Source organism: Aphelocoma coerulescens, unplaced genomic scaffold (genome assembly GCF_041296385.1).
Source record: "Aphelocoma coerulescens isolate FSJ_1873_10779 unplaced genomic scaffold, UR_Acoe_1.0 HiC_scaffold_75, whole genome shotgun sequence".
NCBI lineage: Eukaryota > Metazoa > Chordata > Aves > Passeriformes > Corvidae > Aphelocoma > Aphelocoma coerulescens.
The window spans coordinates 1,232,540-1,256,152 of record NW_027184061.1 but is presented as its reverse complement, the minus strand read 5'-3'; the positions used below and the strand labels follow the sequence as shown (position 1 = coordinate 1,256,152).

The 23,613-nt window shown below is 56.5% G+C and overlaps 2 pseudogenes; one reads left to right on the top strand and one right to left on the bottom strand.

Annotated features, from left to right (window-relative positions):
- LOC138102437 (uncharacterized) overlaps window positions 1-23,613 on the bottom strand; it is a 705,988-nt pseudogene that overhangs the window by 22,712 nt on the left and 659,663 nt on the right.
- The window catches only part of LOC138102438 (zinc finger protein 850-like), a 385,524-nt pseudogene that overhangs the window by 311,775 nt on the left and 50,136 nt on the right, over window positions 1-23,613 (top strand).

The following is a 23,613-nucleotide window of genomic DNA, read 5'->3' as shown; positions in this document are numbered from 1 at the left end:
GTGTCTTGGTTTGAAAGACAGGTGTCTGCCAAGGAAGGCAGGAGTCTCTCCTGAAATGGAAGGAAAAAAAATTGCAATCCCCTTCCCTCTGAATTATTATAATTTTGAAATTACGGAGCTTTATAGGTAAACGTATGAGGAACAGGAATAACAGTTCTTTACTATTATGTATTTTTATGTGTATAACCAGTCAAACCAACAGCAATAATTATGGCAGTAACAGCAAACAATCACAAACCCAGCCCCAGCCTTCTCGGCTGTCAGGCCCTTTCCCCTCGGGTGCAGTTCCGCTCGCAGCCGGCAGGGGCGCTGGCGGCTCCCGGTGAGCAGGGCAGGTGCGATGGTTCCCCCGCGGCTGCAGGGGGAGCTCCGGAGCGAGCTCAGGGAGCACGCGGCACTGACGGCCTGGGATCCCGGGAAGGGATGGAACAAAGATTTCAAAAACCCCCTGGGCAGCCAATCCCGGTGTCCAGCTGGACCCTCGGGAACAGCAGGCTGGAACAGCAGGGATTAGCACAAATCCCAGGTGTCAGATGAGATGTATTGAATTCCGGAGCTGTGGTGGGAGCCCCTGGGGTCTGGGCAGGCAGGGCGAGCGGGGCTACAGAGTAGCAAAGGCTCAAAGCAACGGCGGGGGCGGGCAGCCACAGCCTGGCTCCCAGCAGGGCAGGGAAGGTGGGCTTGGGATCCCAGGGTCTCTCTGGTAGAAGGAAAGCAGCTGAAGAAGCAGCCTCTTTCTCTCTACGTCCAAACGCCAGGAACTGACTGCCCACAAACTTAGGTGGAAGAGATGCACACCTCCTCCTATGGCCAGGTCCTTTGTTTTCCTTAAGCCCCCAGTAACTTGTCCCCCTGGCAACATCTATGGGGAAAATTCCTTTAAGCGAAAAAGAAAATAGGAGGAGAACTCCTAAAACCCCAACATTATCCACCCCAAATTTTTCCATACTAACATGTTACATGAAACTGAACCCTTTTAACCATACACATACATGCATCACCCGAATTATATACATATATACATGCTGATGCTGATACAAGTACAGAGCCATGGGTAGTTCATCCTAAACCAAGGTCCCCTTGAGGTATGCATCGGGTCTCTCCATCCTTTTGCATCACCCACCAGGTGCAACCTGGTTCCTGAGCGAAGACAACCCCACAGATGGGTTTGTCTTTGCTCGAGGCAGAACTAACCCGAACAGGTTTTCCAAGCATACCTCTCATGTGCACCACTGGAACCTTATCCCCGTCTGTTGTTTGTAGGGGTTTGGATTGGGCAGGGCCAGTTAACTAACCAACTGGCTCTTGCTAAATGCACCTCCCAGTTTTTGAAAGTCCCCCCACCCAGTGCCTTCAAGGTGGTTTTCAACAATCCATTACAGTGCTCAACCTTCCCAGCTGCTCATGCCTGGTAAGGGATGTGGTACACCCACTCAATGCCATGTTCTCTAGCCCAGGCTGTTCTTGAAATGAGTTCCATTATCAGACTCGATTCTCTCAGGGGTACCATGCCTCCAAAGGACTTGATTTTCAAGGCCCAGGATGGTGTTCCGGGCAGTAGTGTGAGGCACAGGGTAGGTCTCCAGCCATCCTATGGTGGCTTCTACCATTGTGAGCACATAGCGCTTGCCTTGGTGGGTTTGAGGCAGTGTGATGTAATCAATCTGCCAGGCCTCCCCATACTTGTTGTAGGATCTTGGGGGGGTTGGACGGTCGGGACGGACGGAGACGAGAGATCTCTGAAGTCAGATCCTGGAACACGCGGTTTATTGCAAAGGGCGTGGGTACAGGGGCACTTCTTGGAGCTGCCAGCCGCAGCTCGGAGCAGGCCCAAGGTGAGAGCAGAGTACGTAAGCAAAAGAGAGAGAGAGAGAGTAAAAAGAGACTGACGTCCCTGATACAATACAATAAATCATCTTCTGTACTGAATATTCTAATTCTCACTAGCTAATCTAGTACAAGGTACAAATCCTATAGCATTTACATACAGCCTATAAGAGTTATTACATTACCATAGAGTGTCACATTTTAACTCCTAAAAACTACTCTTTGGACCCCTTCTGCTGAGCTAGTAAGGTCTGCTCTGACCCTTGGACCTGTCTGCAAGCAGAGGGTATTGTTCAATCAAGAGGGGATTACCTTCAGTTGGCCAGACCATTGTTTTCCAGTTGTTCAGTAACTAAGGCTTGGTATCTCAAAGGTGGCTTTCATTTCGATGTCGCTTATAGTTTTCATATTCCCAAAATCTTTTGTCAGGCAATCATATTTATAAGGCTTTCCAGTTTCATCTTCCCCAACACTTGTATTTGGACCATCGCCCACCATATCACAGGGGCTTCACCCGCTTGGCCTGCTTGATCGCAGCACATGTCTCACAATCATGGATAACCTGGGAGATACTGTCCATGGTTAGATCCACCCCTCGATCTCGTGCCCACCTATAGGTGGCATCTCTGCCCTGATGGCCTGAGGCATCATGGGCCCATTGAGCTAGGAACAACTCCCCTTTATGTTGCCAATCCAAGTCTATCTGGGACACCTCTATTTTTGCAGCCTGATCTACCTGATTGTTGTTACGATGTTCTTCATTAGCCCGGCTCTTGAGGATGTGAGCATCTACATGGCGGACTTTCACGGATAGCTTCTCTACCCGAGCGGCAATGCCTTTCCACTCCTCAGCAGCCCAGATTGGTTTTCCTCTGCGCTGCCAGTCTGCCTTCTTCCACCTTTCCAGCCAACCCCACAGAGCATTGGCTACCATCCATGAATCAGTGTAGAGGTAGAGCTTTGGCCACGTCTCTCTTTCAGCAATGTCAGGACCTAATTGGACAGCTTTGAATTCAGCAAATTGGCTCAATCCACCTTCTCCTTCAATAGCCTGTGCAACTTGTCGTGTGGGGCTCCATACAGCGGCTTTCCATTTCCAGCCAGCGCCTACAATTTGGCAGGAACCCTCAGTGAAGAGGGCGTATTGTCTTTCACTCTCTGGTAGCTCGTTATATGGTGGGGCTTCTTGGGCACGTGTCACTTGCTCCTCTTCTTCTTTAGAAGATAACCCAAAAGTCTCACCTTCCGGCCAGTTTGTAATTATTTCCAAGATCCCAGGGCGATTCGGGTTTCCAATTCGGGCGCGCTGCGTGATGAGGGCGATCCATTTGCTCCAAGTACCGTCGGTGGCATGATGTGTGGAAGGAACCTTTCCTTTGAACATCCACCCCAGCACTGGTAGTCAGGGTGCCAGGAGGAGTTGTGCCTCTGTGCCGATTACTTCTGAGGCAGCTTGGACTCCTTCATAAGCTGCCAAGATCTCTTTCTCTGTGGGAGTGTAGTTGGCTTCAGACCCTCTGTACCTTCAGCTCCAGAATCCCAGTGGTCAGCCCCAAGTCTCACCAGGTACCTTCTACCAGAGGCTCCAGGACAGACCATTGTTCCCGGCTGCAGAGTAGAGCACGTTCTTCACCTCTGGTCCTGTCCTGACTGGGCCAAGGGCTACGGTGTGAGCAATTTCCTGCTTGATCTGGGCGAAGGCTTGCTGCTGTTCAGGGCCCCAGTGGAAATCATTCTTCTTGAGGGTAACCAGGTAGAGAGGGCTCACGATCTGACTGTACTCAGGAATGTGCATTCTCCAAAAACCTATGGCGCCTAGGAAAGCTTGTGTTTCCTTCTTGTTGGTTGGTGGAGACATTGCTGTGATCTTATTGATGACCTCGGTGGGAATCTGACGTCGTCCATCTTGCCACTTTACGTCCCAGGAGCTGGATCTCTCGGGCAGGTCCCTTGACTTTGTTCTTCTTGATGGAGAAACCGCCTTCCAGGAGAATTTGGATGATTGTCTCTCCTTTCTCAAATACCTCCGAAGCCATGTTCCCCCACACAATGATGTCATCAATGTGCTGCAGATGTTCTGGAGCCTCACCCTCTTCCAGTGCAGCCTCGATCAGTCCATGGCAGATGGTGGGACTGTGCTTCCAGCCCTGGGGCAGTCGGTTCCAGGTGTACTGCACGCCCCTCCAGGTGAAGGCAAACTGAGGCCTGCACTCTGCTGCCAGAGGAATGGAGAAAAAAGCATTGGCAATGTCAATAGTGGCGTACCACTTTGCTGCTTTGGATTCCAGCTCATACTGAAGCTCCAACATGTCTGGCACAGCAGCGCTCAACAATGGAGTCACTTCATTCAAAGCATGATAGTCCACAGTCAATCTCCATTCCCCATCAGACTTGCGCACGGGCCAGATGGGGCTGTTGAAGGGTGAGTGGGTCTTGCTGACCACCCCTTGGCTCTCCAGCTTGCAGATCATCTTGTGGATGGGGATCACAGCATCTCGATTTGTCCGATACTGCCGGCGGTGCACTGTCAAGGTGGCAACTGGCACTCGTTGCTCTTCCACTTTCAGGAGCCCAACTGCAGAAGGATCCTCTCGATGCCATGAAGCTTTTTGCCTTTTCTTTTATACCCCTGTTATACCTTTTTACAACTTCTGTGTTCCTAGTGCTTTTTCCCTACATTCTTGGACTTGTTTGTTAAGCTAAGAGACTAAACATTTTAGAAGCTTCGTAGCTAGAGATCAGTGTGCCCCAGACCCCAAGGTCCTCTCCAGAACACATTCTGTAAACCAAGATAGAACCATCCAGGGGAAGGTTCCTTGGGGAGGGGGGCTCACTTGAGCCTCTCATTGGGGAATCTTTGATAGATATGCTAATTAGTAAAACCTATAATGATATACCCAATGTGGGGGGAGAGAGACAGAGAGAGACTCGGCAGGGTGCATCTCGATGCATATGACCTGGACATGTGCACCTAAAGATCCTTAAAATAAATACCAAGGTAAAATCCCTTTTCCCCTTCTAACCGTGTATGACTCTTGATTTTAAGACCAGGAAAAGGCATCACTCTGATAGTCCAGGAAGGGTGTTCAATTGCCTAATGCCCTCTGCCTCCACAGCAGCAATCCCAAATATCCACCTGAGTCCTTTCGGGTCTTTGTAATAGCCGTTCCGAAGGAAGTCTATGCCCAGAATACACGGGGCCTCTGGGCCAGTCACAATCGGATGCTTTTGCCACTCTTTCCCAGTCAGGCTTAACGCGGCGTTTGGTGCTCGAAGCACGAGCTCTGGCGTGCCCCAGGTCAGAGACAGTCCAGCTGCGTTACTTCTGTGCGTCACAGAATCAACTTCAGGATCAGGAAAAGAGCTGCTTGCTGGGCTAGCTAGCTGGCTTCTCGGCAGAGGGAACATGGCAGGAGCCGATGGGATCGGCTCACGTTAGCTTGGAGACAAAGGAAGAGAGAGGCTGTTCAGGTTTGACTTCTAACAGGTTTATTGTTAGCAGTTTCGCTACCCAAACGAGCTCGGAAGGCTGGAATCCCATGTGTTGGTATGTGATGGGATTGGTGGGATCGGCTACTGAGGCTTTTCCCTCAGTTTTATAGGGAATTTGAAAACCCTGGTGAAAGGGGAAACAACCAATGAGTTACAAGCCAGGGGGAGGACACAATGTCACAAGAACCACTGGGGGAAACCGAGAGGCGGGAATTATAACAGAACCAATGAACGACTGAGTAACCGAGAATTTTCCCGAACCAAGGGAGGTGGCTTGGACCCGGGCACCGCCCAGGGGGTGCAGCTTAGGCTTCTGAGCCGCCCATCGACCTCTGAGTCGGCCTCTTTGGGGAACTCGATCCAGGGGAGGGGCTGGGATTGATTGGCATCTCGCTGCCCCAGCCCTGCAGTGGGCTGGGTCACACCAACATCTCCCCCTTCTTTATTACTTTGAAATGAGGGGGAAGGCTTAAGGGATTTCAAACCCAAACACTTAACAATGGGAATGGCTCATAAAATTAACAACTCCATCAAGAAACCCCATACAATGTCCTTGATAATGGAAGGAATCCGCCTGCTGGAGCTCCCAGTGCAGAGGAGGAGCTGCAGCAGCAGGTGGGACAGCAGCAGGTAGGATGTCATCACGCTGTCAAGGGAGGTAACTTTAGGAACAGTGTAACACAAAATTAAATACAAATACAATTAACTTAAATAACAATGGCTCCCTTGGACTGCCCCTCTTTCAAAACAAAATGAGGGGTCATTTTGGGAAGGGAGACACATTTTAAGGAGACTGGGAGGTGGAGGATTTGTTTTTCAGGCCTGGAGGACGAGTCTTTTTTCCAGGTGGCTTGGTTTTTCTTCTTTTCCAGGCTGTGGCAGCTTCTTTCCTTTGTTTGGCATCCACAGGTGGTCTCAAAAAGGGTTTGATCCACTTCCCAGGGATCCATCTTGGACCCTCTGGGGTGGAAACACACCTGTAGCCTCTACCCCAGGTGACTAGGGGGTACAGGCCACGTATTTGTAAAGTGTCAGGGTCTTTTATTAGGACCTCCGGTCTCTCAGTCAGTTTATGTTTGGCAGAGTTTGTGAAGTGCCTCATTATGGGAGGATCAGGCTCCTCATAGGAACAGTTTAAAAAGTTAAAAGTGAACAACGCTTTGGACAGTCTTGTGATGGGGGCAGAGATCTCATTGCCACCTTTTTGTTGTTCTAGCAGTCTTTTTAGTGTCTGATGTTTCCTCTCTACGATGGCTTGGCCTGTGGGCGAGTGAGGGATGCCAGTGATGTGATCCACACCCCACTCACTCATTGTAGATACAAAAGTGCTGCTAGCAAGGATTTTCTTGCTATTTTGTAAGTCCGTGAGAGACTTTTCTCTCTCACAGAAGAGGTAGCAGGGTATGTAAACAACCAAGCCACCTGCAACCTTGAAAAGTTTTGTTTATAGTATAGTAGAAAAATACTTTGACAATGGATGTTTTAGGATTTCAGCCAATCACCCCAAGGGGAGGCTGATCCTTTGTCCAATTAGACTATGAAGAAAAAAGTCTGTAAAAGAGTGTGTAAAATAATTAAATAAATCAATCTTGCTGCACAATTCCTGCCTGCTGGATCTTCTCTCCTCCTCCTCACGATGGCTGAGGGACACGGTGATACACCCTAGGGCCTAGGCCTGCGGTAATATTTGGTGCATGCAAACGTGATCTGCACGCTGAGACGTGTCCTGCACGCTGCTAGCCAAGCCGAATTTCCTTAGAGGTATGCTTTTTCTAAATTCTCGTGTTTATTCTCTCTTTGCCCCCTCCAGCCCTTGTCCCCCTCCCGGAGGTTTGTGGGGCGCTGCTGTCCCTCAGCCCTTCCTGCCCCGGCACCCGCGGCCGCTCCGGTGCCCTCAGGCCCCGGCTCGAAGCGAAACCACAAAACCCTCTGGAAAGAAAGCCGGTCTGGGGGAAAACCCTGCAGGGGGGATTGAATGCCACGGACAGCGATTGCTGAGAGTTGGAGATTCCAAACGCTCCAAGGGGCCCGAGGGAACCGCGCTGCGGCCTCGGGGCCTCCCTGGGGCACCGCAGGGACCCCTGAGCAGAGCGACTCTTCCCGCCCCCCAAAATCCGCAGCTTTGGGTCAGCTGAGGAAAAGAGCTGGCAAAAGGGGCTGGAAAGGGGCTGGAGCCCGAGGGGAATCCTCAGCCACGGCCCGGAGCAGCCGCAGGAAAATGCCCCAGAAACCAAGGAAATCGATGGAAGTAATGAGGAATTTTGGAACTCTTCCCGCTGCTGTTTCCAGAAGGTCCCGGCCGGGTCCTGCCGGGAGGAGCCAGGGGCGGGGAGGGGCCTCAGGGCTTAATTGGGGAGAAAAGTTGAATTGGGGCAAGGAAACTTTAATGGTGGGGAGAAAATGTGAATGGAGGGGATTTGAATGGGAGGGGATGATTTGAATTGGGCAGAGAAAATGAAGTGGGGGAGGAGCCCCCCAGCCCTCGGCTGTGCCCCGAAGGTGCTGCCAGCGGTTCCCCTGCTCCCACCCCCCGGGCTGGGGGCGCAGAGCTGCCGCTGCTCCCCAGGAATGCCACGGGATAAAAACTCCACTCAAGCTTTTATGTTCCCAGTCATTCCCAATAAGATCCCAGTTGCCCCCAGCATGGTCCCAGTTGTTCCCAGGCATGCCCTGTTATGGTTCCTTTCACTCTCAGTCCCTCCCAGTAGGAGTCAGGTACAGCCCCAGTCACTTCCAGTATGAACCCAGCAACTCCCAGTCAGTCCCTCTATGATGCCTTTTGCCCCCATCATGGTCCCAGTTGCTCTAAGCATGATCCCAGTATGAGTCCAGTCACCCCCAGGATGATTCCAGGTAACTTCCCAGTGTGAGTCTGGTTTGATCCCTGTCACCCCCCAGTATGATCCCAGTCACTCCCAGATACTCCCAGAACTATGCCAGTCACTGCAACATGACCCTGTCACTCCCAGTATGATCCCAGTATGACCCCAGTAGGGGCCAGCTGCTCCCAGGATGATCCCAGTTGCCCCCTGCATCTTTCCAATTGCGCCCGTTCACCACCGCTGTGGTTCCAGTCTCCCAGAATGATTCCAGTCAGTCTCAGTATGATCCAAACCACTCCCAGTATATCCCAGCAGCACCCATTGGACCTCAGCATGTTCCCAGGAGCCCTCAGTGTAGTCCCAATATATCCCAGTATAATCCCTGGTGTCCCAAATCTGGCCCTGCCCAGTCCTGATCCTGGTCCCAGTGTATCCTCCTGTCCCATTCTGTCCCAGTCCATCCCATTCTGTCCCAGTCCATTCCGGTCCCTTCCTGGCAGCCGCTGCCGTTTCCCAGATCCTTCTTCCCCCCCCCCCCCCATCAAAGCTGCCCCCCACCCCCCAAGATGCTGACGGGGATCGGGGGCTTCGTGTTGGGCTTTGTCTTCCTGGCGCTGGGGCTCGGCTTCTACCTGCACAAGCAGGTGATGGGAGGGGCCCGGGGGTCGTGTCCCCCCTCCCCCGGAGCTCTGTGCTCCCCCGGGTGTGCCCCAGCCCGGTGTCACCCCCTTTGCTCTGCCCACAGAGCTCCTGAGTCGCCGGCGGCCGAAGCCCCTCCCCGTGGCCACGGGCCCGGCCGGGACCTCCCGCTCCGTCCTCGCGCTGATTTTGGGGGGTCGTGTGTCCCCACAAGCCCTGCTGCCACTCTGCCCCTGCCCGGCTTCTCAAAGGGTTGCCAATAAAACTTCCCAGTTTGGGCTGGTCCCGTTTATTGGTGGGCACTGGGGAGGGACTCTGAGGAAACTGAGCGGGAGCCGAGATTGGAGGGGGCAGAACCGACCCTGGGATGGATCGGGAATGGGGACCCCCCTGTGTCCCCACCGTGTCACCCCGCTCTCGGGGGCCCTTGGGAAGCACCTGAACGCCAACACCAGAGAACCGCAAAACGTGCCGGGACGCCCCTAAATCCCACAGCCCCCAACGACCCCCAAATCCCACAGAAAAAGTCCCCCCAAAAGAGCCCCGAAGAAAGGCGCCAATCAGAGACAGCGCATGACAAGCTTCAGCCAATCAGAGCGCGCGGCGCTGGTGACTCACCAGTTGCCAGGCAGACCCGCAGCGCTCAGCGCTCCCCACCCGGACCCCACCTGCGCCCCCCCCTCGCCCCCAGCGCCCCCCGCCAGGGGAATTTGAGGAGGGGGCGCGTGGGGGGAGCCCAGGCCGGGCCCAGAGCCCAGCGCTGCCCCAGCCCGACCTGTCCCGGCTCCGTCTCGGCTCCTCCCGCGGGATGCGGCCGCGCTGGGAAAACGGGGGGCCAAGGGTGGGCGCTGGGCCCGGGGGGAGCAGGAGAAAGGATGGGAGAGGAGGAGAAGGAGAAGGAGGCATCTTTTAATGATATTTTATTGAGTCTCACATTTTAGAGACCAGGATCAATACTCCCCGGCCGTCAGGGCGAGTCCCTCAGGGCTGCGGGGCCCTGCTGCCGGCTCACCCCGTGCCAGCGCAGCGCCAGCGCTCAGCGGGGCTTTGGCTTCCCGTGCCCTTTCCCGTGCCCCCAACCCAGCGTCACCAACCCCGTGTCCCCAGGTCGTGCCCCACCCCTGCCTCCCTCCCCCTTTGTCGAGACACGGAGGTTGAAAATTTCCCCACCCTCCACCCCAAAGGTTCCCCCGAGGCCATTTCCTCTCGTGCTTTCCCTTGGCAGCAGAGCCCCACCCCTCCTGGCTGCCCCCTCCTGTCAGGGACTTGGGGAGAGCCAGGTCCCCCCTGAGCCTCCTTTCCTCCAGGCTCAGCGCCCTTAGATCCCTCAGCTGCCCCTCAGAAGTCCTCCAGACCCTTCCCCAGCTCCATTCCCATCTCTGGACGTGCTCCAGCCCCTCCATGTCTTTCTTGAAGTTTGAAGCCCAATCGCTGCCCTGTTGCTGCAGGTGCCAAAACCCCAGGGAGACTCCTTGGAAATGGGGGTAGAGAGGAGCCCTTCAAAGGGAAACGTGTGCAAAACTGCTGCCAATGGCCGAGCGGGTTTGGTGCGGCTGCGGGAGCAAGAGATGCTCCGGGACTCCGCCTCGGCCCCGGAGCGGAGCGGCCCGTGCTGCCCCGGGGCGCGCGGGGCTCGGCCGTGGGGCGCGCGGGGGGGAACGGACACACGGGCACCGGACACACGGACACGCGGACAAACGCTCCCAGCGCTTCAGCGGCAGCAGTGGCAGCAGCGGCAGCAGCGGCAGCAGCGCAAAAGCAGCGAGTCTAAGAACCCTCTGCGTCCCTTCTCCTGCTCCTCCTCTCCCTCTCCCAGTGTCTCGCACCCTCTCCCGCTCTCCCTTTGGTTCCCCAACCCCCCCTCCCGCGGCCTCCCTCTCCCCAGGCCCGGCCGGGCCATGCCCCCGGCCCGCCCCCGGCCCCGGGCGGGGCTGCCCCCTCCCCGCCCCCGGGCGTCCCGCCGCGGTCCCGCCTCCGCCCGGCTCTCGCCGTCCTGGCTGTGGCGCTGCTGGGCGGGCATCAGTGCCTGGCTCCTGGGCACCATCGCCAGCCCCTGGCTCCGGCTGGCCCGACCTCGACCCCGACCCCGGCCCCGGCCTCGGCTCCTCCCGGGGCCCGCCGGGGACACAGGCGGCGCGGCCGCTCCCGCCGCCTCCGCAGCGTCTTCCCCGCTCCGAGCTCCGCCGCTCTTGAGCGCGGCCGCCGGCCCCGAGCCGCCGGTGGCCCCTCCAAAAGAGCCCCCATGTGCGGATGGCCGGCCCGGGGCGGTTGAGCGGCGCTCGGGGGCCGTTCCTGGCCCCGGGCCGAGCGCTGACGGCCGCGTCTCGCGGGCACGGAAGGCGCAGCAGGGCCTGAAGGAGCGCTACCGGCTGGGTTCGCTGCTGGGGCGCGGCGGCTTCGGCAGCGTCTTCGCGGCCACGCGGCTCTCGGACGGCGCCCCGGTGAGTGGCGGGGCCGGCGGCGGGCGCAGGAGGCGGGGGGCAAAGGAGGAGGAGGAGAAGGAGCATGGGGCTGGGCACGGCGGGCGGCGAGCTCAGCCCGCTGCTCCCCTTGCCTTGCAGGTGGCCATCAAACGGGTGCCGCGGAACCGCATCGGCCATTGGGGCGAGCTGGTGAGTGAGCGATGGGCAGCGGGAGAAGCCGGGGCGCGGCGGGCGGGGATGAGCCGAGGCCCGGCAGGGTGGAAGCCGCCAGAACGCCTCGAGGGAGAGCGGCCGTGGGGCCAGCGGAGCGCGCAGAGCGTCCCCGGCTGGCTGAGGGCTTCCCGAGCCCCGGCACGGCATCAGCCCCGCTGACGGCACCGTGCTCCTCCCGCAGCCCGACGGCACCCGAGCACCACTGGAGATCGTGCTGCTGGACAAGGTGTCCGCTGGCTTCCCTGGCATCGTCCAGCTCCACGAGTGGCTGGAGCTCCCCAACAACGTGCTGATGGTGCTGGAGCGCCCGGAGCGGTGTCAGGACCTCCTTCGCTTCATTCGGGCACGGGGCTTCCTGTGCGAGGAGGTGGCGCGGCACCTGTTCCGCCAGGTGCTGGAGGCCGTGCGGCACTGCACCAGCTGCGGGGTCCTGCACCGGGACATCAAACCGGAGAACATCCTGGTCGACCTGGCCACCGGGCAGGCCAAACTCATCGACTTTGGCTGTGGCACCTACCTGCAAGCTGCAGCCTACACCAGCTTTGCAGGTGAGCCCACGCATGGGGAGGCTCCTGGTAGCGGCATCTCACAGCCCAACATCTCACAGCCCAGCATCTCACGGCCCAACATCTCACGGCCCAACATCTCACAGCCCAAGCCGGCTGTGGCAGGGGGAATTCTCCCTTTTGCTGCCAGTCATGGCAGCCGGAGTGTTCAGCTGAGCTGCTTTTGAGCGGCGCTGGCTGAGGGGCCATCTTCCAGCCCTGCTGGCAGCCTTCGCCAGCCACTCTGCCCAGGACTGGCGCTGGGGCTGGGGCAGCCAGCGCCACAGACACACCCGTGGGTGGGGGTAGCAGAGAGGGGGGTCCAGAACCTGTGCTCCAGCCCGTTTGGTGTGCAGGTGAAACAGGGCTTGGACTCCTCTGTTGCCCGTGGTTGCCTTGGCTTAAGAATGGTTTCTGGGGCAGTGCAGGCAGGGAGGATGAAAGCGTGGTTTTTCCCCAGCACCAAGTGGGTTTTTCCTTTGCATGGCATGCTCGGGCCTTGCCAGGGCTTCCGCTGCCCTCTTGCAACACCAGCGGCTTCTTTTCCAACCCCCAGTTTGTACACAAGTCCCAGGTGCTGGCCAGAGGGCTGCGGGTCACGCCGCGTGCCGCTGCTGCGGCCCCCGCATGCCCAGGGATGCTGGGGCGAGGCTCTGGGAGCAGGCAGCGTCCCCCTGAAGAACTCCACCTCTATTCCATAGGAACACCGTCCTACAGCCCTCCGGAATGGACCCAGTTCGGCTGGTACTACGGCGAGGCAGCGACCGTCTGGTCCCTGGGCATCGTGCTGCACCAGATGGTCTGCGGGGAGCACCCTTTCAGGAGGGGCTGGAACAGCACCTGGGGCCGGCTCGCGCTCCCACGACGGCTCTCTCCAGGTGGATCCTCATCTCTGCAGCACGGGGGGAATAGCAGTGCTGGGAGACAGCAGCGGGCTCAGGAGCATCCCGCACTGGCAGCTGCTGAGGAGGTGGCAATGTCCTGCTCTCCTGCTCTCCTCCAAAAGAAAGAATTGATGACAAAGTTTAGGCACAGCGCTGAGCACACGCAGCACGGCCTGGCCATGGCAAGAGTGGGGCAAAGCGGACAGGAGCCTTCTGCAACTGACTGGTGCTTTCTGCTTTCTCTCCGCAGAGTGCCAGAATCTCATCCGACGGTGTTTATCTGTGCTCTCCTCGGAAAGGCCCTCATTAGAAGACCTGTCCTGTGATCCTTGGATGCAGGATATTCGCGTGCCATAGGGGAAGGGAGAGAGCCACACGCACGCTTTGACCCAGGGAGCCGGTAAGTTCCAGCTGCACACGTGCCTTGGCAAGAAGCAGCAAAGAAAGGCAGAGTTTTTGTCCTGCCTGAATCGCTGCGCAGGGCTCCTCAGCTGGGCACGCGCAGCCCTGCTGCTGGAGCTGAGCTGCTCTTCCCAGCACTGGTGGCCCCCACGCCAGCTGCTTTTGCTTGTCCTTCTTCAGCGACAGCCAGGGCCCTGGGCAGAGCACTGACAGCCTGCTCCAGCCCCAGGGAAGAAGGAGCCCCTGGAGAAGCTGTGCCAGGTGCGGCTGCTGCTGCTGGAGACATGGAGGGTGACATCAAGGATGACAAGCTCTTCCTCCACCTGGCAAGCTGAAGATGATGGACTTCAATGGTGGCACCTTCTCCAAAGCCAGGCTCCACAGCGAATTTGCAGATGAGTCCACACGCAGGGGGATGCTCCCAGATTTGTGCATTGCACAGCCTGGCCGGGAAGCAAAGGTTCCCCCCTTTGCTGGGGCGGATGCAACCAATTCTTCAGTCGGCTGCCAAGCTGCTTTTTGGCAGGGCTGGGGGGATGGGCTGGGCTGGTTTTGAACTGGGAGTCTGCTCCTGGCCCTGCCAACAGCCCCCAGCACCCACCGTGGCCCCTGCACTGGGGCTGGGGCTGGGGCAGCCAGCCCGAGACAAACAAAGCCCCATGGTGGGAGCAGAGGTTGGACACCAGAAGCTGTGCATGGGCTGCTTCGCTCTGCAGGCAAGGAAGGGCTTGGGCTGCTCCACTGCCCTTGTTGGCTTTGGGCTCAGCATGACTTTTGGGGGCAGTGCAGGGGGAAGGCAGAAAGCGTGGGCTGCCCTGGCCCGTGGGTGGGTTTTTCCCTCGCATGGCAGGCTTGGGCCTTCCTCAAGGCCCCAGCAGAGAGAAGATTTTTTACCTTTTTCCTTGTTTTCCTTTTTGTCTGTAATCTCTTTTCATTGATTTATGGTTTGTTTTTCCAAAGGAAGCGTTCTAGGTGCTGTCTGGTCCGGATGGCGAAGTGCTTGGGAGCAGCTGTGGCGTGGGTGGGACGTGCCCTTGGAGAAGGGCTGAGGACACCGTTTGGGAGCAGCTTTTCTTCTGGCGGCGGGAGGCGTGAGGTGGGTGCCCGTCCTCTTGGCACGGCTGGGATAAGGGCTTTTGGGAGACGGCAGCGAGCGCAGCAGCATCCCGCTCTGGGCAGCTGCTGAGGAGGTGGCTGTGCCACGGCCGGCTGCAGGCTGGGCACGTGTCCTGCCCTCCTGCTCTCCTGCCAGAGGCAGCAATGCTGGGCAGCTTTGGGCAGCGCTCTGAGCGCGGCCAGCACGGCCTGGGCACCGCGGGCGGCTGGGACAAGGGGGACGGGAGCCTTCAGCTGACGGGCGCTTTCTGCTTTCTCTCCTTGCAGCCGGGCTCTGTGGATGCTGAGGCTGCTCTGGGCTCCGCCAGGGCTCTGCTGCGGCTCAGCCCCGGGGCCACGAGAAGCCAAAGAAGAAACGCCGTGACCTGCAGCAGAGACGTGCTTGAGCAGCTCGGCAGTGCAGCTCAAGTTTGCAGAGCGTGCACCTCCAGGGGAAAATATGACACCCCCCCAATAACAAACTTGTTCAGTAACTTCTGAAATGAAATCAGTCTGGGATGACCCCCAATGCCATTTTTCAGCTGGCTCAAGCTGAAGCTCAGCCTTTCTCTCAACAGTTCTCTCCCCCACCTGCCTTTTGCTCCACAAGTGCTCCCTCTTTCCCCCAGTGAGTTCCCAGCTCACCGCAGTCCCCATTGCACTGTAGCCTTCCTTGATGCCCCTGGCCACGAGTGAGCCCCAGGTTTAGGGAGTCATGTTGTCACTGGCTGAAGAACAGCAATGTCTCAGAGCTCTGGTGAGATTTGGGGGTCATTCAGAGCTGCTCTCCAGGCCTCAGCTCTGCTCACTGCTGGGTTCCCACTCCCTTTTCCTCGTTCTTCACAGAGCAGGATGAGCTCTGTGAATGCCCTTGACCCTCGCCACTCTTCCCGGCCCAGCCACCCAGCCCAGTTAGGCTTAAGCTGGAGCTTCTCTGTCTCCTCTGGCACCCCAGTGCAGTCCCCTCTGCGGGGAGCAGCAGCCCCAGAGCGCAGCACACAGCAGTGCAGGCCACACCTGGAGCAGCTCCCTGCAGCCATGGCCTGGCTCTTTGTGGCAACCAAATGCTCCCTGTGTGCAGCTGTCCCTGGAGGATGGCCCCAGGGCAGAGCCCAGCCGGGCTCCCACTGCATCCCCTGGAGCCTGGGGCAGACAGCGCTGGCAGAGCTGAGGTTCATGGTGAGCACCCAGAGCTGTGGCTCGCAGTCGCTGTTTGCAAGCATTGTGATCTCATCTCCTGCAACCTGTGGGGAAAACGAGCTGTGCAGCCAGGCCAGCGCTGCCCCTCTGGGCAGGGACGAGGCTGAAGGCCTTTCCTGTTGCTGAGGAGGCGGCATTAAGCCTTAGCAGGGCCTGGCAGCTGTGGAGCCGGATCTCGCCCGCTGTCCGGGACTCGCTGCCCACCAACCGCCCCCACCCGCCGGCTCCGTTCTGCAGGGACAGAAGGCTCTGGCTGTGTGAGGGATTCCATCACATCTGTGTACCCGTGGCTGTGGAACGCACACGGAGAGGGAAAGTGTCAGCCACGGTGCTGGCACACTCCTTCCTTTCCATACAGGACACGTCCCTGCGCACCCCGTGTGCGGATCTATTCAAAGGAGAGGCGTGGATAGAGATTTCCCACAGAGCTCTGACTCTGGCGGAACTCACCTTGTCAGCCAGCAGCCAGGGCATTTGTTTCCCAGCTCTGTGTCAGTCGGTGCCCCAGAGCTGAAGGGAGCAGCATTTAGAAGCAGTTTCCAGATTTCTAGGCAGGCAGTGGAGCTGACAAGCATCCGTGCAACTCGCCGTGTTCATTGGGAGGGGCTGCTGCTTCTTTGGGAATACGGCACAACGGAGACACGAGACTTGGAAAAATCCCAGCTCTCTGTGGATTTGTGCAGGAGGGGGAGCAGCAGAAACACTTTGTGTCTGCTTGTGGGGACACAAGGTCCAAGGAGCGGGGCTGGCAGAGGGTGACCTGGGCTGCTGGCAGCTCAAGTCCCGTGTGTTGGGTCTGCCTGAGGGAAAGTTCACGGGCCTTCCAGGGCTGTGCTTTGCATTGGTAGCTGGACGGGTGCTGGTAACAGAGCGGTGTTCTGGCTACTGCCCAGCAGCGCTGTCCCTCTGCCATTCCTTCCCCCATCAGAGGGGATGGGAGTGGGCAGGATCCTGGCAGGGGACACAGCCAGGCCAGCGGACCCAAATCAGCCAAGGGGATGTTCCAACCATATGACTCCAGATCAGATGTATAAAGCAAAGGGAGAGAGGAGGAAGGGCACCTTTTCCCCCAGAAGCTGAAGTTTCCCTGAGTGTTCCAGTTCCAAACTCTTGACCCTTTTTGGAGGCATAACGTTCTCACCCCGTAGTCTTCCAGTCATCCTCGAGTTGTAGAATTTTAGAGCAGTCAAATTAATCAAGTTCACATTTTCTAGATATTGCTGTGTCATTTTCTTGATATCCATGTGAGAGGGGACACAGTGATGGATGGGTTTGCATGGGAGCTGCAGAGCCCTGGAATGGAGAGCCTGAGTGTCCCAGCAGGATTTGCAGGAGTGTGGAGGGCAGCTGGAAAGAAGATGGTGGACAATATTCTCCTGCCTCCATCTTCCAAGGAAACTTTGATTCAGTCACTGTCTGCACCATGCCATGGGGCCTCCAGAGGCCCAGGGAGGTGTCTGGGTGGCCCCAGAAGGCGCTTGCAGGACCCTGGGGCAGCAGGGAAGGGGCAGGAGCATCCCTGTGGTGCTGGGAGAGACACCCAGAGGGGGCCACCCCTGGGGCCCAGGCAAGAGCTGCATTCAGGCAGCCAAATTCATGCAGGGTCTGCCCGGGCGCTGCCAAGGACCAGTCCAGTGAGCTCCTGTCCTCTTTCACCTCTTTGTATTTTCTTTGTATTTCTTTGTATTTATTTCTTTGTATTTATCCTTATTATTATCTTTGTGTTTGTTGACCCTCAAAATGCCATTAGAAATCATTTTCCCTCAAAATAAATACTGACTTATTTTAGTGTGCTGCTTTGGACAAATTTGGAGGAAAATATCCTCTGACAGAAGGCAGGTTACAACCAGCCCTCTCCCACCAGGTCTGCCAAAAAATATTTTCCTCTGAGGAAAGTGAAAGAGAAAAAGAACCTATTTATTTAACAAACACACAGCAAAAGGGTAATAATGCTGAATACTAAAACCTCTCGCTGTGGAGAGAAACCTGGGAAGATTTCAGAGTCCTTCTGTAGGTGTGCTCTCTCTCCTCCTCCTTGGAGCTGGGTTGGTGTCCTCCAGGGCCGCGGTGGAAAATTCTCCCAGTGTGTTCTGATGTTGAAACAGTCCAGAAGAGAAGAAGGGAAAAAGCCCAAGTCCCAGGAAAACAAACTTCAACTCTCCGTCTCCCTCCGGAGAAAAGGAGCCAAAAGCGCGCTGGAAAGCAAGCAGGGCGCTCCCTCCGCTCTTCTCGCTGCCGCAGCAGAACGCAGAGGAGTGTGTGTCTGTGTCCTTGAACAACCGCTTTGAAAAGTTCGCTCGGTGTTTTCTCTCTCCCCCATCGGGCTCAGTTTAAAGGCACAGAAAGGCACAGGATTGATTTCTGGGCAGAGAGCAGCGATAGGGGATACACATCATAAAGTCACCCCCAGACAGGAATGTACACAGTTGGAGAGCTCTACAGTCCCGTGTCTTTAGTTCCAAGGGTATGGAAGTGTCGATGGGTCCTTTGGTAATCGCACAGTTCTGGATCGGTTCCCGCCGGGTGGAGCCATTTTTATACAGAAGTCAGTGTATTCACACAGCACAGATTGTTGTGTTTTCCTGTGTATCAATTTCTGTGTAAACCTGCATCCCGTTGTACAGTTTTATCGATGTATGAATTTCTGTGTAAAGCTGCGTGGCCTTGTAGAGTTTGGTTCAGGCTCTGTGGGTGTTGAGAGAGTGCGATGGATGTTTGGCTTTCTCTCCAGACGTGTATCTGTACAGGTACCACCGTGTGACCCATCAGACATTTAACTGTGTGAACCAAAAGGGATCTTTGTATCTTTCCATATGGTCAGCAGAGATGGAACAATCTGCAGGAAGCTCGTAATAGAATGTTGGGATTTTGGGAGTTCTCCTGGGGTTTTTTTCTGTTAAAGGAATTTTCCCCATACATGTTGCCACGGGGACAAATTACTGGGTGCTTCAGAAAAACAACAGACCTGGCCATAGACAGAGGGGTGCATCTTGCTACTCTTTTTTTCACCTGGCTGTGTGGGCAGTCAGTCCCTGGCGTTTTGGATGACGGAGAGAGAGGCTGCTTCTTCGGCTGCTTTCCTTCTACCGGAGAGACCCCGGGATTCCCAAGCCCGCCTTCCCTGCCCCACTGGGAGCTAGGCTGTGGCTGCCCTTCCCCTGCCATTGCTTCAAGCTTTCGCTGCTCTCTAGCCCCGCTCTCCCTGCCTGCCAAGACCTCCGCGGGTTCCCACCACAGCTCGGGAATTTTGATACATCTCGTCTGAAACGAGGATTTGTGCTCATCCCTGCCGTTCCGGCCTGCCATTCCAGCCTGCTGTTCCCGAGGGTCCGGCCAGACACCAGGATCGGCTGCCCAGGGGGTTTTTGAAATCTTTGTTCCATCCCTTCCCGGGATCCCAGGCCGCCAGTGCCGCGTGCTCCCCGAGCTCGCTCCGGAGCGCCCCCTGCAGCCGCGGGGGAACCATCGCACCTGCCCTGCTCACCGGGAGCCGCCAGCGCCCCTGCCGGCTGCGAGCGGAACTGCACCTGAGGGGAAAGGGCCTGACAGCCGAGAAGGCTGGGACTGGGTTTGTGATTGTTTGCTGTTACTGCCATAGTTATTGCTGTTTGTTTGACTGGTTATACACATACAGATATATATTAGTAAAGAACTGTTATTCCTGTTCCTCATATCTTTGCCTATAAAGCTCCTTAATTTCAAAATTATAATGATTCAGAGGGAAGGGGGTTGCAATTTTTTTTTCTTCCATTTCAGTCTGCCTTCCTTGGCAGACACCTGTCTTTCAAACCAAGGCACTGGGAGCAATTGGGACCACAGTGGGGGCAAATACAATCATACAGGGAGTGACTGGGTTCATACTGGAAATGACAGGAGCCACACGGGACTCTTATGGAGAGTGAAAGCAACCATCCTGGGTGTGACTGGGAGCCACTGGGACCATGCTGTGGGCAACTGGGATCTAATTGGGAGTGACTGGGACCATACTGAAAACAGTGGGAGTGACTGTAAGCGACCGGGATGATGCTGGGAGTGACTGGGAACCACCACGGAGGCGGCGGCGAGCTCGGAGGTGGCCCCAGCGCAGGTGGGAGCCGCGCTCGGTTGTGGCGGGGCTCGGGGCTGGCTGCGGGCGGAGGGGGCGGCAGGGGGCTGGGGCGGGTTCGTTGTGCCGTGTGGGCGCCGTGTTCGCCCTGGCGTGAGGGCGCTGCGGGAGCGGCTGCCCGCGCTCTCCTTGCCGCTGCTGCCTCGGCAGGAGCCGGTGCCGGAGCAGCGCTGGCTCGTCCCGGCTGCTGTGGGTAGGACAGAGGTGGCTGCCCCGTCGGCGGGAGTGTGCGGGAAAGTTCCCGTGGCCAGAGGTTTGTGTCCCCAGAGGAGCCGGAGGAGTCCTGTAAAAGGAACTTTATTCCTGGAGCAAGGGAGAGGCCACGGGGCGTTTCTTGTGGGGTCTGTCCAAGTGTTGGAGGACGCAGCCTCCTTTTTATGCCGATTTCGCCGGCCGCATCTCCGTGTCCCTTTCCGCAGTGGCTGAGGTCCTTGGAAGGTACAGACTTCCCGATGCGCCTGCTGCATGTGCCCCTTAATGTGCACCCCCACTTTGTGTAACATCCGATATTCATGGCTCTGTGAAGTTTTATTTCCTTTGTTCTCTGTTTCACCACTTTTCCTTGGCCATCTCTTTGCCAAGAGCACTTTAAGTCCTTTAATTTTTCACAACCTCCTGGTCCTTCTGCTGAAAGAGGATCTGATGCCATCCCAGGGTGAAATGTGGCGTTGCTCATGGGAGTGGATTGGTGGGTGAGAAGGTCAGGAGCTGGAGCTGTGTGCTTGGTTATGATTTGGAGGACAGCTTGTAATCTAATGATGCATTGAAATGATCACTGGGTTCTCTGGCACCTGGTATGAATTCGTTCGGGTTCCCAGGGGCTGCTCCATGGTGTTGTAGGATTTGTTCTGGTGGCCGTTCATCTTTTCCCCATTTTTGGGCGCTCCCAAAAATGCCAGGGATGCATCAATTGACCGCTTTTCTCTGATTAAATCATCACATCCTTGGATTCCCAAGTGATTTCGCTGACCTTGTGGCAGCAAAAGCAGCGCAGTGGTCAAACGCACCCTGTATAACCCAGACAGTGCCAGCAGATGTTGGAGTGGGGAGAGGGATGATTCCCCCCCGCTTTTTTGTGAGTGAAGTTCCCCCAACATTCTCCGTTTTCTGTTTTCCTTTGCAGCTTCAGGGATTTCTGTTGCAGAGTCCGAGATGCTCAGTGCGGGCTCTGCCTTTAGCGATGCAAATTCCGTCTGTGCAGGGAGGCAGAGCTTGGGGTGAGGGGCAGAGGGAATCAGCCCAATTCCTCTGGCAGGCAAGGAGAGCCTGGGACATTGTGCACCTTTCCCGCAGCAGAGTTAATTTGCATTTCTAAAGCTCCTCTGCTGGCTGCCTGGAAGGAAGCTTCTCCTCCAGGGCAGCCATCAGGTGACTCACAAGTGCCCTCCCCCCCAGCTGCTTTCTTTTTCTTTTTCTTATGTTTTTTTAGCTCTTTATGAGTTAAAGGGTCATCTTTAAACCTCTTCCAGTTTTGCAAAATGCAGCCTACAGGTGAACATTGAAAAACCCATTCCAAAATTCTGCCATCACTAACAGCCACGCACACACATACACAGAAAACCCCAAAACCAATAAAGATTTTTCTACTTCTTCCCCTAAGACTAAAAATTGACTCTCACATCCCTGGCCCAAACCCAGCTGACAATGTCAGAGTAGGATTATTAAGAAAAAAAATTCTAATGGTGTAATCTTGTCAACAAAGCTCCTGGAAGAACAAAAACTCTCCAGCGACCTTTTTAGTGTTAGAGGTTCAAGGCATTACTTTATTCTGGCCAGGATGTGCAACAGAAATCATTTCATCCACACTGAGCTCGGGTATGCAGAGAAAATCATCCCATGGCACACGAGTTTTACTCAAATTTTCCTCAACTTGATGCAGTCTAAACCCATCGAAATCCGTAGGTTTAATGTTCATTGGTTCCAAGTTGGGTAGTTCTTAGTATTTGGTTTCCTGTTGGCCCCGGATTGCTTGGCCTCTGATGTTCATTAGGTCCACACTCCTTGATTTCCTTCTCAGCCTTTTCCAGAGCAGGGGTCTCCAGTTGTGCCGGGGGCAGTGTCTGGGGTAGCTGTTCCTTGATGTTTGCTGATGGGCGTTGATGTTTTGTTGATGGGCGTTATCTTTTTGGGTATCTTTTGGGCTATTCCCAGTCTGTTGAGATGTTAAGCTCATCTCCCTTGAGTGGTGTAACATCCCTTAAAGTCCCCAGGCAGGGTCTGTGCCAGCCGAGCTTCCTGTCGAAGAGATTTCACAAGAGACAGGATTCTGGCCACAGACTGCTTGAAACAGACATCCCTGATCTCCACCCCCACTAGGTCGGGAATTAGCAGGGTGAGGAATTGCAAACCTCAATTCCAGGGAGATAATTGAATATCTGGCCTGGGTCTGGCTCTTCTTCTTGCCAAAGCCAATGGCAGCAGCCGCACCCGTGGCATCTCACTGCCCGTGGGTGCTCATCCTCTGACAGCGGCTGAGCTTTCTGCAAAATCATTCGTTTCTCCAGTGACCCAAACAAGATCGATAAAAGTAAATCCTGATCCTTCCACATCCCGCAGCCTCCTGGGGGCCGGGGGCCACTGCCGGCCCTGCCCGGGGGGTGTTGTGGTCAGGCAGTGCCCGGCGCTGAGCCCCGGCTGCCCCACAGCCCCGGCCCGGCCCCGCAGCTCCCCACAGGCCCCCAGCCCGTGCTGCCCTGTCCTGCTGCTCCCCACCACAGAGAAACACCTGAAATACTGACCTCCTTGTCTTCCTGTCCTGGAGACCACGGATACAAAAGATCTGGATCAGCTGGCAAATGTTGAGGATAAGATGGCGCTGAAAAGCATCCCAATCCTCACTTTTTTCTCTTCCTCCTCTTTTCCATCTTCCTTTTCCTTTCTTACCACATAGATTCCTCCTGCTGCTGTTTGCCTTAACCATATTCCTGCACACTCCCTTCAACCAATCCCTTCCCAGCACACCAACACCATCCGTCCCCTGTTGCTGAGACCCCTTCTCGACTTCCCTTTTTACCCCTGCTGGGTGTCCATGTCCTTAATTAGCTCTGGGACAATGTGCAAACTGCCTCAACATTGTCCCCTTTTGTATAGGAAACGATGTCCCTGGTTCTGTTCAGGCTTTGTTGTTGTTCTGGAAGTTGAGGAATTGAGCAGGAGCTTGGCTGAGCAGCAGTGTGTGTCAGTCAGTGCCATTTTGTGGAGCTGCTGGTTTGTGCTGTCACTTGCTTGTGTGCAAGTGCGTGTGGCTGTGTCCGAGCAGATTCAGAGGATGTGTTTGTAAGGAGGCGTTGGTGTTGTTGGTTCGCTGGGGGTGCCCGGTTTTCGGGACATCCCCCCTGGAGCAGGGTGTCCCCCCTTGGTGCAGGCGCGGCCCTCAGGCAGCGCTCAGCCAATCAGAAGGCGCGGCGCTGGTGACTCAGCAGTTGCCAGGCAGAGCCGCAGCGCCCGGCGCTCCCCAGCTGGAGCCCACGTGTGGCCCGGCCTTGGCGCCCCCCGCCAGGGGAATTTGGGGAGGTGGGAGGGGGGGAGCGCCAAGGCCGGGCCGGGCCGTGCTGTGCTGGCAGAAGTGGCTGCGGCGGGGGCCGAGTGCGGGCAGGAGCGGCCGAGAGCCCAGCGCTGCCCCAGCCCGAGCTGCCGCAGCTGCATCGCTGCTCGTGCTGTGCGATCCGAGAGCTCTGGGGGGCAGAGCGAGCCAGGGCTGGGTGCTGGGCCTGGGGGGAGCAGGAGAAAGGCTGGAGGAGCAGGGCTGGAGACCAGAATGGTGAAACGATGCCCGTGGGAGCAGCAGGTGGGATTCTGCAGGAGAAGGAGTAGTGTGAGGAAGAGGACTGTGAGGAAGAGTAGGAGTACAGGAGGAGGAGGAGGAGCAGGAAGAGGAAGCACCCCAAGTTTCCAGCACTCGCTGTATCTGCAGCCTCCCCCCAGCCTCAGGAGCGTTGCCCCTCCCATCCAGCAGGTGAGCAGGGA